This window comes from Tiliqua scincoides, chromosome 3 (assembly GCF_035046505.1).
Source record: "Tiliqua scincoides isolate rTilSci1 chromosome 3, rTilSci1.hap2, whole genome shotgun sequence".
NCBI classification, from domain to species: Eukaryota; Metazoa; Chordata; class Lepidosauria; order Squamata; family Scincidae; genus Tiliqua; species Tiliqua scincoides.
The window spans coordinates 133091705-133106028 of NC_089823.1; the positions used below are offsets into that span (position 1 = coordinate 133091705).

Below are 14324 nucleotides of genomic sequence, written 5' to 3' on the forward strand. Positions count from 1 at the left end.
CTCAATGGAACTTACTTCTGAGTAGACATGCCTAGGATTAGGCTGTTCGAGCCCAAGTCTACTCAGAAGTAAGTCCCACTTTAGTCAGTGGGTTTTACTCCCAGGTACGTGTGAATAAGATTGCAGCTTCAGAGCCCAATCCTATGCATGTCTACTCAGAAGTAAGTTCCATTTTAGTCAACGGGGCTTACTCCCAGGTAAGTGTGCATAGGATTGCAGCTGGCGCACACCCTGCCGTCGGGGGGACTTGGCAGCCTGCTCGCGATTTGCCTGGGTAAGGCAAGGCGAGAACCCCGGGGAGCCCGCCCGGTGGGTGCTGGTCTCTTGGGAGGGGGGAGTGGAGCTACGCGATCCTCAGTACTCAAGCGCGCTCTGCCGTCCGGGCTGCGATCTCGGCCCCTTTTGCGTCTGCTTTACTGATGGAGAGACGAACGCGCTACATTTTCTAGGAGTGCTTCTGTAAACGACGACTTGGATGGTTGTTTGAAAGGGAAAACAGCTGGTTGCGGTTTGTTTGAGAAGGGGGTGGTGGTGGAGAGGGCTAAGGAAACCCCGACGGCTTTGAGATAGATAGATAGATAGATAGATAGATAGATAGATAGATAGATAGATAGATAGATAGATAGATAGATAGATAGATAGATTTCTGTAAGGATCTGGCTCTTGCTCACAGCCTCGCAGTTGCAGTCTCTTTTCCCAAGAGCCAGGAAAGGGACATTTTTGCCCACTCCCTGATGAGGCCGTTTCATTCTTTCCCTTAGAATAGAAATATAATTGCAACTAGACAGAAATTACTAATGTTTTTTGTTAAAATCCGTAGAAAATAGCACCGCCCAAGTTTAATAGAGGAAGAGAAATTGAAAATTAGATTTTGCAGTATTTACGCTTCAGGGTGAAATAATTGAATGTAGAATCCATCTTAAATCTACAATAACACCACAACAACTTAAAGGCCAAAACGAAAAATCAAACACCAGGAAAGGATGCACTTTCCTGTCATCATATTCATTAACTTTTTTTGATCGATATTTGGTAATTTCCTACCTTCACAACCTCTACGAATTGCAAATGTCCTTCTACTTTGACATAATTTCTCATAGAAAAGATTATTTTACTGAATACGGGTAATTAGTATTACTAGTAAATAGTAATATAGTACTATACTACATAAACTATACATAGTTTATAATATATACATTATATACTATCTAAATAAACATTTATATCCTGCCTCCCTTTCCAATGAAAACCAAGCAGACAAAACAAATAAATCAAAATAGTGAAACGTTTTAATCACTTATTGTCATTCAGTTGGGTAATATTTTTAAGAAAATGTATTATCATTTGTACATGACAACAATTATTTCACGGTACCAAACTGGCTTGTAGGGCTGTTTTGCATGTCCTCTCATTCTTAAACAAATGGAACAACAGTAGACAAATTTCGTGATCACGGTGATATCATCATCATCATCATCATCATCATCAGATTTTCGCACAGTCAGACAGGTGTTACTGAGTCCTTCCCAAGGACCTGGGATGCCTGATTTTCATCCTATAAATACCGACGCCAAATGTAAGCTGTTCCCCAGTAAAGTTGCTTTTTCTTTTTTTTTTAATTGATTGATTTTGAACCCAAGGAGAATACTTTGCAGAAGTCGGTTGGGGGCTTGCCAGCCTTTGCTTCCTGGCACAGTGGCACGCAGGGCTCTCTCTCGTTAGGCTCATTATCAGGAAGAAGCATTTGGCCGAGGCTCTCTCTTTCTACGGATGTCCAAAGGAGCCCGCCAGGCACTGCAAGAGCGGAGCCAAAAGCCATTGTTCCTCAAGATCTCGTCCGGACGAATCCCCCAGGAGCGCGGGTGCCAGTGACTGTCTCCACCGACGGGCGTCCCAGTCGCCACTGCACACGCAAGGGACGTGGGTGGGCGAGGCGAGCCAGAGATCGGTGCTTTGCCGTCCTCCCTTCGCGTCGCTCGTTGCTGCTGGACAGACTTTTATTGCGTTTCACACGCCATCCAGTTTCAGAAGAGCGCTCTGCAGTCTGTCGTCTCTGCCGTCGGTCTTGTTAGTAGAATCGGGGGAACCCAGGCAGCAACTGTTACCCTGCACATGCCTGATCTTGTCTGATCTCAGAAGCTAAGCAGGGTCAGGCCTGGTTAGTACTTGGATGGGAGATCGCCTGGGAATACCGGGTGCTGTAGGCTTATACCATAGTCTTTCGAGGCTGAAGGTTGCCATCCAAGTGGGAAGAGGCAGGTTTTGGCTGCCCAATTCGGAGCAGCCCAGAGAGCCACGAGATCCGCTTTAGACACAGCGGAGAAGCCTTCGCTGCCCCCCCCAGCCCCTTTCCAGAGCGGATGGGGGGCTGCAAATCACACCCGTGGAGAGGAGAAGGCTCGCCCTGGAAAAGAAGACTGCATCCCTCCTTCCTGGCCCTTGGAGGGAGGATGAGGAGATCAGATCCTGCTCAGGCTGCAATCCTGTGCACACTTTCCTGAGAGTAAACCCCACTGAATAGTATTGGACTTACTTCTGAGTAGGCAAGCATAGGATTGGACTCTCAGTCCGCAGGAAAATCCCAGGTGGCGGGTTCTCGGCAGGGCCAGCTGCGTGGCGGCCCCGATCCATGGGCTGCTTATGCTGGGACCTTGCTTCCCCCCCCTACACACACACACACCTATGGTAAAAGTGGATGCCCAGGCAGGCCTCCTGCGTCGCTCCTCGGCGGACCCATCCGGACAGCTGCCTATTCCCCCTGAACGACTGCGCCCCCCTCCAGGGCAGCCGCCCTACGCCCCGACAGCACCACTTGAAGCGAGCGCCCGTCTGGGGGACAGCTGGGAGGTGGAGCAGCAGACCCCGCGGCCCAGCTCGACTCCTTGGTGGGGGCCAGTACAGTCTCCCCTCCTCCCGGATGGTCTCCGGCGTCTCTGAGCCGCGAGGGTAGGGCACGTCGCCCTTAGGAAGCTCCTGATCGCTCCGTTCCTGGCTGCGATGGTGAGGTCAACCCTGCCTGGAGAGCCCCAAAGAGCTCCCCCCCCCCCCGCATCTGGGTTGGAAGTGTGTGGATCCCTTGCCCCTCCACACCGTGGCCAGGCTGGACTCTTGCCCTTATCACAACACTGGAGACAGACTGACCCTTACTAGGCACGACTGACCCCAGAGATCTCTCCTTCCCTTAGGGCTTGCTGGCAATGGGAAACCTGAGATAGTTTCTCATGCTTCCTCCAGAGTCATGTCTGCCTAGGTTTTCTCCAAGTTCGCTTCATCCTGTCTCCCCAGCTTGGAATCCAGGGCTGGAAGGCAGTCACTGATCAAACCTTCACTCAGCTTGGCATCCCTGAGATATCCCTGCAGTGCTTTCTCTGCTAACATTCCAGGGTTAGTTCTCCTGCTTCCTCTCTGGTGCAAAAGAGCCACTTCCAGTAGATTTAGCCCTTGTAACAGTCATTTAGCCCTTTCATCCTGAGATCAGCTCCTTATTGGCTGCTGTGGGTGCAAAACTAGATGCTCTTGATTGTGACAGCCCATCTCTTGACATGCTCCTTGTATTTCTCCCAGCACTACTTGACTTCTAAAGGCTTTAATGGTCACCCTTTTGTACCCCCCTTTGAGATCAGCTGAGAATACCCTTCAGTTAACTGTTCAAGCACCACACTTACAGCCACAGAGCACTGAAGCAGATTTTCCCCTTCTGGAGGGAAACATGGCTAGTGGGAGCATGTGAAGAGGAAAAATGGCTAGTGAGGAAAGGGTCAAACAATTACTTTTTATTAAAGGGTTACTTTTCATGGAAGAAAAAGAGCTGGAAGATAGTTACATGGAATTCCACATCATGAGTAGTGTTGGCTTTCAGATCTCAGATGTGATGAGTTACTTTAAAAAACAACAACACTGGAATCCATAAGGATCTGTTTATCTGCCCCATGTCAATTTTGCTTGAGCCACTACCATAGGTGGAAGCTGTAGCTCAGTGATTTCGGAGCACTGCAGCCTCAAAGAGCCATTGCTAGAGTACAGGACTAGGGGTGCAATCCTAACCCACTTTGCAGCACCAACATAAGGGCAATGCAGCACCAAGGTCAGGAAACAAACATTCCCTTACTTTTAGGAGGCCTCCATGACTGCCACCCAACTGCAGGATGCAGTATACATCCCATTGGCATACTTATGTAAGTGCTGGAAAGCTGATTAGGATCTGGCTCTGCCTATGATAGGTTCAGAAGCTGCCCCAGGGCCAGCCCAAGACCTACCAGATGATTTATGCAGTGTGTCAAATCCCACTTCCTCTTACCTGTTGATGTGCCAGCCTCTGCTCCCCCAATTTCCTAGCTGGAAAAGGAAGAGGGTAACAGAGTGAATCAAGGAAGTGTGGAGGAGAGAAAAGTAGTGGGCTAGAACATTAGATACTGCAGATGTTAGCAATCTTCCCTTTGAATGTAGGTATTCTCTCTCATCTTAAAGACTTTAGAGCAGGGGTGTCAGACTCATTTCATAGCAGGGCCACATAGCATTCATGATGCCTGCTGAGGGCTGGAAGTGATGTCATTAGGTGAGAAGTGATTTCATTAAACAGGTCATAACTAAAATAAACACTTTTTTCACTTAGGAACTCATTAGATGCAAATGACAGAAGAGAAAATATACAAATCTTGATCATATTTCGAGATATGGGAGAGTCCAATTTTCATGTGGGCTGCCCTTTCAGCAGTAACACCTCAGCACTACTCAGCAGCTGAAAGCCTGAGGGCCACATAAAAAGCTTCTGCAGGCTGCATCTGGCCCACGGGCCTTATGTTTGACACCCCTGCTTTAGCCTCTGTTATTTTTAACCTCAGTGTTAATTAAGGCCAGCCTGGCAGGATTGCATCTCCTGGATTAGGACTAGGTCAAGGATGAAGATCGGCACGTGACTATGAATTCTGGAAAGCTGTATCATTGCTGATTTGTTTTATTTAAAATATTTATGCCCAAATCTCTCCAGAGCTCAAGGTAGCTGTTCCAATACAATAAAATACTAAAACTGTTCTACCAAATTAAACCCATTTCTGCCCAGCCCACAGGTGTACACAACTGATCCGTGTTGCATATATGCAATGATGGGCAGAAATGGCTTGAGCACAATAACAAATAAATTAAGGGCACAATCTTAACAAGGTCTACTCAGAAGTAAGTCCTATTTTGTTCAATGGGGCTTATTCTCAGGAAAGTGTGGTTAGGATTGCAGCCAAATACAATCAAATCAAGACCAGCAACAATGCAATCCCACAATGGCCTCACAGTAGCCACCAGCCTTCCTGCAGAGGTAGTTTTTCTATCTTCTTAGGCTGTAAACCACTTAGTTGAGCATAAGCCCCATGAACGCAATGGAATTTACCTGTTAGCACATCAACATAGGTTTGCACTGTCAGAAAAGCCTCAAGATCAGAGCAGCTCACTAGGGAAGTCATTCCAAAATTGTAGTAAAGGCCTCACTTCTTGCCACAGCTGTTTTTCCCCCACATCATGTATACAGAGCAAGGGCTGCCCCGCAGAATGTAGAATGTGGCTGGACTCATATGAGGCAAGGTGATCTCTGAAGTATGTGGGGTTCTAGGTCATTAAAGGTGCAATCCTAACCCAATTTTCAGTACTGACATAAGGGCAATGCAGCACCGAGGTAAGGAAACAAACATTCCCTTACTTTTAGGAGGCCTCCATGAGTGCCCCCCAACTGCAGGATGCAGCACACGTCCCATTGGCACAGCTAGGCTGGAAAGTGGGTTAGGATTTTGGCCTAAGAGTTTTAAAGGTAATAATCACCACCTTGAACTGAACCCAGATATCAGCACAGATATCACAGAATGGGTTGGGTAGATTCGTTTCTCCCAACCTCTACCAAAACAGGGGCAGCAGCATTTTGCACTAGCTGAGATTTCTGAGTTATCTTCAAGGGCAGCACCACTTAAGTCATATTACAGTAGTCCATCCCAGGCATTCCAAAGCACCCATCAGTGCCGCAAGATCCTTATTTTCTAGAAACATATTGTCTGCATAGCTGATAAAATGTCCCATCACAATGACAGTGTTTTCTTTTGTCATCACTGTTTCATAGGTGTAGAAATTCTCACATCATCAAATTGAGCCCCTGCTAGAAGAGCCATCCCTTTACCTAAACATACCTTTAGGCACCTTTCCAGCTTTCCCGTTACTCAGTTTTCTAATAACTACATTAAGCTACTTGCTCCATTGCCAATTAGATATTTCCTAATATCTAACCTATCTGCTCTACCACTATTAAGTCAATTGTGTCTTGTCTTCTGTACACAGGAAATGCAGTGAAGCGTAATCTTTCTGGTTTCCTTTTGAATGGGTTTTAAAATAACAGTGGAAGTGCTCCTGACTGCCTTCTTGTTTCTTTTTTGCCTGTTCCACCAGGGAGACCAGTTCATCATTCACGATGTGTGGGAATTTTTTCAGTCTACTTCATGCAAACAGAATGTCACTTAATAGTTATTATTATTATTATTGCTACTGTTCATCAGTTCCCTGTATCCTGCAGAGAAGCACTGCCTATGAGGCTTTAGTTCCTCATTAGACCTAGGGAAAAAATAGAGACTGAGAATCCAAGTGTCATGTTTTCCTAGTTTTCTCAAGGTAGTGGCGTATCTAACAGGGTGCAGGGGGTAGCAGTTGTACCTGGCAACAAGCTGAGCTTGATACTAGTGGCTAAAATTGTGAAAATCTTGGTATGTATGAATAATGCCATCATGTTATATATCATTGGAAAGGTAATTTAATGCAGAATGCAATAACACATACCACTTTAGAATATCTGTATTCTATCCAAAGTTATGGCCAACTTTGTTCACCATGTGGAAAGCGAAAACACAACTGCCTTAAGGAACAAAAAGTAGATTTCTTTAACTCAAAACTGACCTGTGAGACTGTGGGCGCAATCCTACCCCTTATGTCAGTGCTTTCCAGCACTGGCATAAGGGCAATGCAGCTCTGAGGTAAGGGAACAAACATTCCCTTAGTTTGAGGAGGTCTCCGTGAGTGACACCCAACTGCAGAATGCAGCACACATCCCATTGGCACCATTATGCCAGTGCTGGAAAGCACTGACATAAGATGTTAGGATTGCGCCCTGATGGTTCTGAGAGCCAATGGCATGTTATTATGATATAGCATGGAACCAGTAAGGTGTTAATATGAGTCAGCTCTCATTTCCATGTATTATAATACAGTTACTCCTGCTAACTGGGTAAAGAGGCAATTTTTCAAGTGGTGCGCCTTTTTAGCAAGGGGACAATAACCGTCCCTCTTAACCCCAGCACAGAGTCTCTAACCAATAAGACCAGGGTCTCACAAGACGCTCACATGGGCCATGCTCTGCAGGCCCTGTGGCAGATTGTGTAATCTTTCTTGTTTCAGAAGATACTTGGCTGATGGGTTGGACTAGCGTAATTTGTCATTTTATGTCGCTACTAAATGTGTGTGTGGTTTTTTGTGGTTAATGGTTTGTTTGTTGTTTAATGGATTTCATTTATTGTAATTGCACTGTAATTCGCAGGCCTGTTTTTGTGGCAGAAGGGGGAATACAAATGAGTCAGTGAGTAATTAAAATTCATGTCCTGACCATAAGACTTGTTGAATGTGGACTGAGAGTGTATCAGATGTGCTGAATGAGTGGATTTAATCTCCCATCTGTAGATGCCTCCTCAGTCCCACCAAAATCCTTGCCTCATTGTTGATGTATTTCCTCTTATCCACTATCACATGGCTTTTGTGCAATTATCAGTACAATTGTATAGTTGAATGAATGGCTGTCACACATAGCGTGCAGTCGTGTGGGCTTTACTGTAAACATTCCAAATGATGCTGCTAACCAGATTTTCCTGATAATGTAATAACATCCTAGTTCACAGTATGAACATATGAAGCTGCCTTTTACGGAGTCAGACCACTGGTCCATCTAGCTCAATACAGTCATCACTGACAAGTTGCAGCATTCCAAATGAGACTGAACCTAGAAACTTCTATATACAACAACATGTACTCTCCTACTAAGCTACAGCCCCTCCTTAATGTCAGAGGCTGCTTAGTCTAGATCAATAAAGACACAGTTCCTCTACTGATTTCCAGACACATGCAATCCATCAGGACCACCTATATTTGATCAAAAATCATATTGGCATGTACTGTGGAAAATGTTTCATCTATGAATGCCTGGATCTGCTCTGACATCATATATGTTGAGTCACTTTCCCCAGGAAAGGGGGACTGGCTGAGTCATCATAGTACAAAGTTGGTTTGCTGACCAAAGATTTTATCCCTCCCTTTAGAGAGGGAAATGGGAACTTACTCCCTCTCTCTGTAAGGCATTGACAGAATGAGGTGAGCTGTCACAGCCTCTCCTGGTTTGCCTTAACCAGTCAGGATGTGGGGACAGTGTACCCGCGTATCACATGAAGATCCTCTCTCAGACAGTACAGAATGGAACTCATCCAAGTAAAACTGCCAGACACAATCCAGGCTTGGATACCCATCAGTACAGTGGTTTTCAAATCACACCGAATGTCAGCTATTTTTATCAGGAAAATGTTTTAACCAATGTGTCACAGTACAATAGTCTAAAGATGGTCCCATCTCCAACTTGTAACAGGTTATTCACCAAGTTACTCAGTCCAATTTTGGTAATACTTTATCAGGTCAAGAGCCTTATCCAAAATCAAATAATCAAGATTAGATGTTCTTGATACCCACCAGCCTGGCATTAATCAACATGGGATGAAGACACTGGAGATCAAACCTAGCATTTCATTGCTTGTGGGGAGGATGAGATGGGGACACAGCCCAACGTTGTCTGATCATAAAATGAGCAATACCCAGAGAGACAATCTAAAAATTAGAGCATCTGATTAACTGCATGCATGCTTTAATCATGGTTTCTCACTGAAATATGATGCTTCAGGAACATGCCACAACAAGCTCTCCACTCCAAGTCTCGCAAAATATGGCCAGAAGTCATAGAACTGCCACAATACTTTTTAGCCACTATGGAGATACCAAAGATGCCAAAGGATTTAATAAATTAACAAAATATGGTTAAAAAAAGATGAGCAAGAACTTGCATTTGGTATGATTTTTGTAGTATAGGTAAAAGGGGAAATAGAATGCTATAAAGTTGCAATTCCCAAACTGCAGGTGCAAATACATGCATATATAAGCCTGGTTAATATGAAACTTAAAAAAGCAGACTTTAGGAATTTTTATATTAGGTACCTGATTTAATATACAACTTATCCTTTGCTAAAGGCTTAGAACAGCAACAATGTACTGTATATTAGCATTGTTAAAAATATTTGTATAGTGCTTTTCAACAAAACAATTTCTCAAGAAGGTTAAATGAATAAGAAATATAATATTGTATATAAAACTCACCTGTCACAATTATATGGATTTTAAGGTTCCACCCCATTCCCAGGAATCAATCAAAAGACAGCTTTAGAAATGACAGACAGCTGCCTTTTAAATGTATATACTCTCTTGAGCAAATTTACAAGTTCTATATCTGCATGATCTACACTTCAGATTGGCTCCAAACCCACTACTATGTTGGTAGTCTGGCAACCAAGTTAATTAAGGGAAACATTTAGTTCCTGTTCAGATGAATTGCTTCATAATGAATTGCTCAGTATTAGTGCTTTACCCATGATATGGATAAGATAAAGTGAGGGAGAAGCAGAGTGTTCAACACTTGTGGTATAGAGCAGTGTTCTTCAACCTTGAAGTCATGAAGCCTCAGTTGTGGGGTTGCAGCAACTGATGGGAGCGAAATAGATGGAAATCTACTGGATTAGAGCAGCACCAGGCGAAGGTGGAGGTAACTGGTGTACCTATTCAGGCACCAGGAGAGTGTGTCCCAGTTCTGCTCAGGTTCTTGGCAACTGTGCTAAAACAGCTTTCACTAGTGCCTGGCTTCATGGTAACTTTTTCTGCACTTTCTAACAGGAATATTTGGTTACAGTGAACAGCACTGGGGGTTGCATAATGGGGCAGAGAGTGGGCTGATAAGGTACACGAGGGGGGTGGAATCGATGGTGTGTTCCCAATCTCATGATTGACTGGGGTCGTTGCATGAAAAAGGTTTAAGACCACTGTATTGAAATACTTCCCAATTTTCCAGGACCTGAGACACAATTTAACTACGGTTCTCATAATGAAGGCTGGATATATTTGTTTACAATTGCATACAGAGAACAAAGCGACATCTCTGTCTAAACTGTGATCATCGTGTGCTGATTGATGCTCATATGGGGTGATACAGAGCATTCTGAGGAGACTTTGAATCTCCAAAAGTCAGATAAGCATGCTCAAGGAGTGCTGAGGACAAAATTAGGCATTATATGGCAGGCATGCTTAAATATCTTCTGGGTGTGTGCACATGCATGTTTTAATGAAAAGCAGCTATGAGAAGCTATCAGCCAGAGTAGAGAAACCCATGTCGTCCATCGCCCACAGGTGAACAGTAGCTAGGCGGGTAATTATGAGTGGGAAAAATACCCAGAGAAGAAATATACGTATAAGCAGCCGCTCCCACACTCTTCCTCCACTCAAACCAGCAACCTCATGTAGCTTCTTTTCATTTTTTTTTTAAACCTGAAGAGTGACACATGCTATGTAATACCTAGTTTGGCCATAGCTCAGCCCCATAATTTAGAGAGCAGTGCTTCTCAAGCATTTTAGCACCAGGACCCACTTTTAAAAGCAACAATCTATTGCCACCCACTGGAAAAAATAAATCTAGAAAGAAATATTTTATTTCTTAATCATGATTAATAATAATCAGGGTCCTGTGCTCCTGAGGCTGTTGGAGACCTTACATATAGTATGGGAGTGTAGACATTTGCTAGACTCTCCCCTAGAAATGGAATTCATGGACTGTTCCCCCAAACCTTTACAGACGTTCCAGGGTGCCTAGAAGGCTGGAGTGCAAGATATGCAGTTAGGGTTCTCCAGGCCAGAGAAACTGGCCTGAAACCGGGTTCACAAGTGATTTATGGCATACCAATTACTAGAGAAAATCAGAAAATGTGCTGTTTTAATTTGGGGGTATGATTATTATCTCATACCAGAATTTAGCGTTCCAGCTAAAAATTTTGTTCGGCAAGCTGGGCAAGGGTACTTGCAAAGTTGTTTCTTTTAATGTTTCAAAAACATTTCTCAGCCCACTGGTGGGTCCTGACCATAGTTTGGGAAATACTGACCTAGAGGGCTTTGATCAGCAGCGGGCCTCCCCAGCCCTGTGCCCGGGGCAAAGGTCCGTAATGGCGCCCCTCATGGGCTGTCGCTGCCCTCCCGCACGAAAATCCGCCCCCTCCCACTCACCCGAGGTTCATGGAGCCTTGCGTGACCCATAACTGTATCAGGGAAGCCTCTCTGAGGTTCCCCGACACTTTAAACTGTGTTTCTGGAAAATGGGAAGCACAATTTCTGACCCAGTCGGGAGCCTCAGAGAGGCTTCAGCAGGATCCTAGTGGCTCGCACCTGGGGCATCTGCCCCATCAAACCCAATGGAAGGTCCGCAGTTGGCTTTGATCATTCTCTCCAGCAGAAGATGCTTCTGAGTAATTCAAGTCACCTGGGGTGGGTGAATCATGGTGATAGCCTTTAGGAGCCCATTACCAGGGCCTAGGAGAGGGGGGTAAAGAGGGTAGTAGTAGTAAATCTTTATTACGGTCATAAGACCAGCCACGGGTAAAGAGGGTAATTTGTACCCGGGCCCAGGGTCAGAAAGGGGGCCCAGGAGTCAAAGAAGGGGGCCCTGAAAGTTCCTGGGATCTTACATTTTCCAATCTCCCCTGAATTCACTAGTTGCACATGATGCTGGGGACACAACGATGGGCAAGCGGTGGTAACTGCTGCTGCAAGCCATACACACCAGGCCCAGGAATGCATCCATGATTCTCCTTAACACAGTGTCAAAACTGGGAGGAAACAGACTTGCTACAGTCGCAGTTTGGCTTTTGGATCCAAAAACCATAAAGGAGTGTATAGGAGCTCAGGGACGCAGCTGCGGGACTACAGTTGCTACAGAAGTTCATTTTGATGCACACAGGACACTGAACATTCTAGTGTGAGCCTAAATACGATTATGCTATTTTTCTGCCATGGATTTTCTATATTTCAAAGATTTTTGGAGAGACTTGGGAGCGTGTTTGGTTTTCCGTATAACTTTATCTAGCTTCCAATGCTGCATGGTGGGGTAGACCTGGGCTCCGCATCAAGAAGCCTGGTAGACCTGGGCTCCAAAGACTATTCCGGCTGTCAGCACCTTCCCCCTGTATTATTTTGCCCCCCCCCCCCATTCTGCCTGTCCCATTGCTCCCTCCCCCTTTGGGAGGAGCCCAAAAGAAACTTTGTACCCCTTGATAAAATTTCTCTCAGAGGCCCTGCCCTTTACCTATGCCCTCCAAGATGCAATCCAGACTTTCTAATGAAACCTGATAAACGTATGCCAGTGTGCCTCGTGGCAAGACTAGCAGACCTCCCCCCCCCCCAACGAGTCAGTACATAAAATTATATACACCACCTACTTCCCCAGATTGGTTGAAAACAAGCCTTTTCAGGGTCCCTTTTCACCAGCCACAGAGGTTAGTATACATATTATAGCTATGAAACGGTCACAATCTACATGGGTAGCAATGTCATGGAGTTCCCCACATGCAAAAATATAAAGGAATTGCTCTCCAAAAACAGATTCCCTTCCCAAAATTGCAGGTTCAGATAACTTCACAACTACCCAACTTCATTTGAAGATCACTGCCAAAGGAACATAGAATGCTAACAAAAAGGAGAGCATAAGAACAGCCCCACTGGATCAGGCCATAGGCCCATCTAATCCAGCTTCCTGTATCTCACAGCGGCCCACCAAATGCCCCAAGGAGCACACCAGATAACAAGAGACCTGCATCCTGGTGCCCTCCCTTGCATCTGGCAATCTGACATAACGGAGCCTTTGCAAAGATCCACTGAGCTCCATTGTGACTGTGGAAGCTTGATAAGAAAAGGGGTATTTATAATAAACAGTGGTATACCTCTAAATCTTGATTTGCACGTTAAATACTTATACAGTACCTGAACGTTTCTTTGTCAGTCATCTATTAATACAAAGATGCTACGCGATGGCAGTTGCATGACTGCGGGGGGGGGGGGTCGGTCAGAGAGATGCTCTGACCCCGGCTGGGATGCCAAAGACAAAGGTCTTCCCCCCCCCTTGCTTGCAACCACCCCGGTGCCCCTACCAAATGCAGCTGAAGCTGTGCTCTGATTGTGTCCAGAGGATGGTCTGAGGCCTCTGGAAGACCTTAGAACGTCACTTCTGGTTTTTCCGGCAAAAAGCCTTCTGAGACCCAGGGACCCAAGCACTAGTTTTGCTTGAAAAACCAGCAAAACAATTTTTCAAAAAACCAGAAGTGATGTTCTAAAGCCTTCCAGAAGCCTTTGAAGGCCTTCTGAGGCCCAGGGAGGTCATCCTGTCCTCAGAACACCCTCCAGATGTGACCAGAATGCATCACCAGTCACATTCAGAGAGCTGTAGGTCAGGGTGTGGCCCTAGAAGGTGTGCCCTGGGACAGCACTCCTTCCAGCTACGCCACCTCGTGATAGTTCTGTTTCCCACTTTCCCACTACAAGCTAATCAGTTTTCCCACTTCTACCTGGCAAAAGCTTCCTAGGTCATTCTGCTGATATACATCAGCAAGGTATGATTTCACAATACTTGAGGTAAATATATGACTCTTGCTGTTTAATTTAATCAATACTGGCCATAGAATTAACAAATGAGACTCATTGTTCCATTAATGCCAAAGAGTTGGGCAGTGAGATCCATGGCTTTCTGTGCCTAACAGCTCTTTTCAACCACTGTGCCATGAATGGTTTGTAGGTGTGCTGCAGGAGTTTGGGGGAGGGTCATTTATTAATAGCGCCATTGGGGGATGTGAGTCCCCCCACCAAACAACATGGTGTGCCTTGTCAATTGTCAAAAAACGAATGGTGTGCTTTTACAATTTTAGTACCTTGTCAGTGTGCTCTGGGACAAAAAAAAAGGTTGAAAATCACTGGTCTAACAGGCTGTGATTTCATAGCAGCAGAACCAATGACAGCCAGAAGGGATGTGCTTGCACAAGTAATGCAAACGATATGACATCAGAGTTTTCTCTGTAGGCCCCATTGTTTGTACATATGATCCAAGTTCTATTGATTACAAAGTGAAGAACAAAAAGATACTGCTTCAGTTCCTTCACGGACAAGTTACACCTTAATTAGGTTTCAAA

The 14324-nt window shown here is 45.1% G+C and overlaps 1 pseudogene; it reads left to right on the forward strand.

Annotated features, from left to right (window-relative positions):
- The first annotated feature begins 2090 nt into the window (after positions 1-2090).
- Positions 2091-2207, forward strand: LOC136646308 (5S ribosomal RNA; annotated as a pseudogene).
- Positions 2208-14324: the final 12117 nt, after the last annotated feature.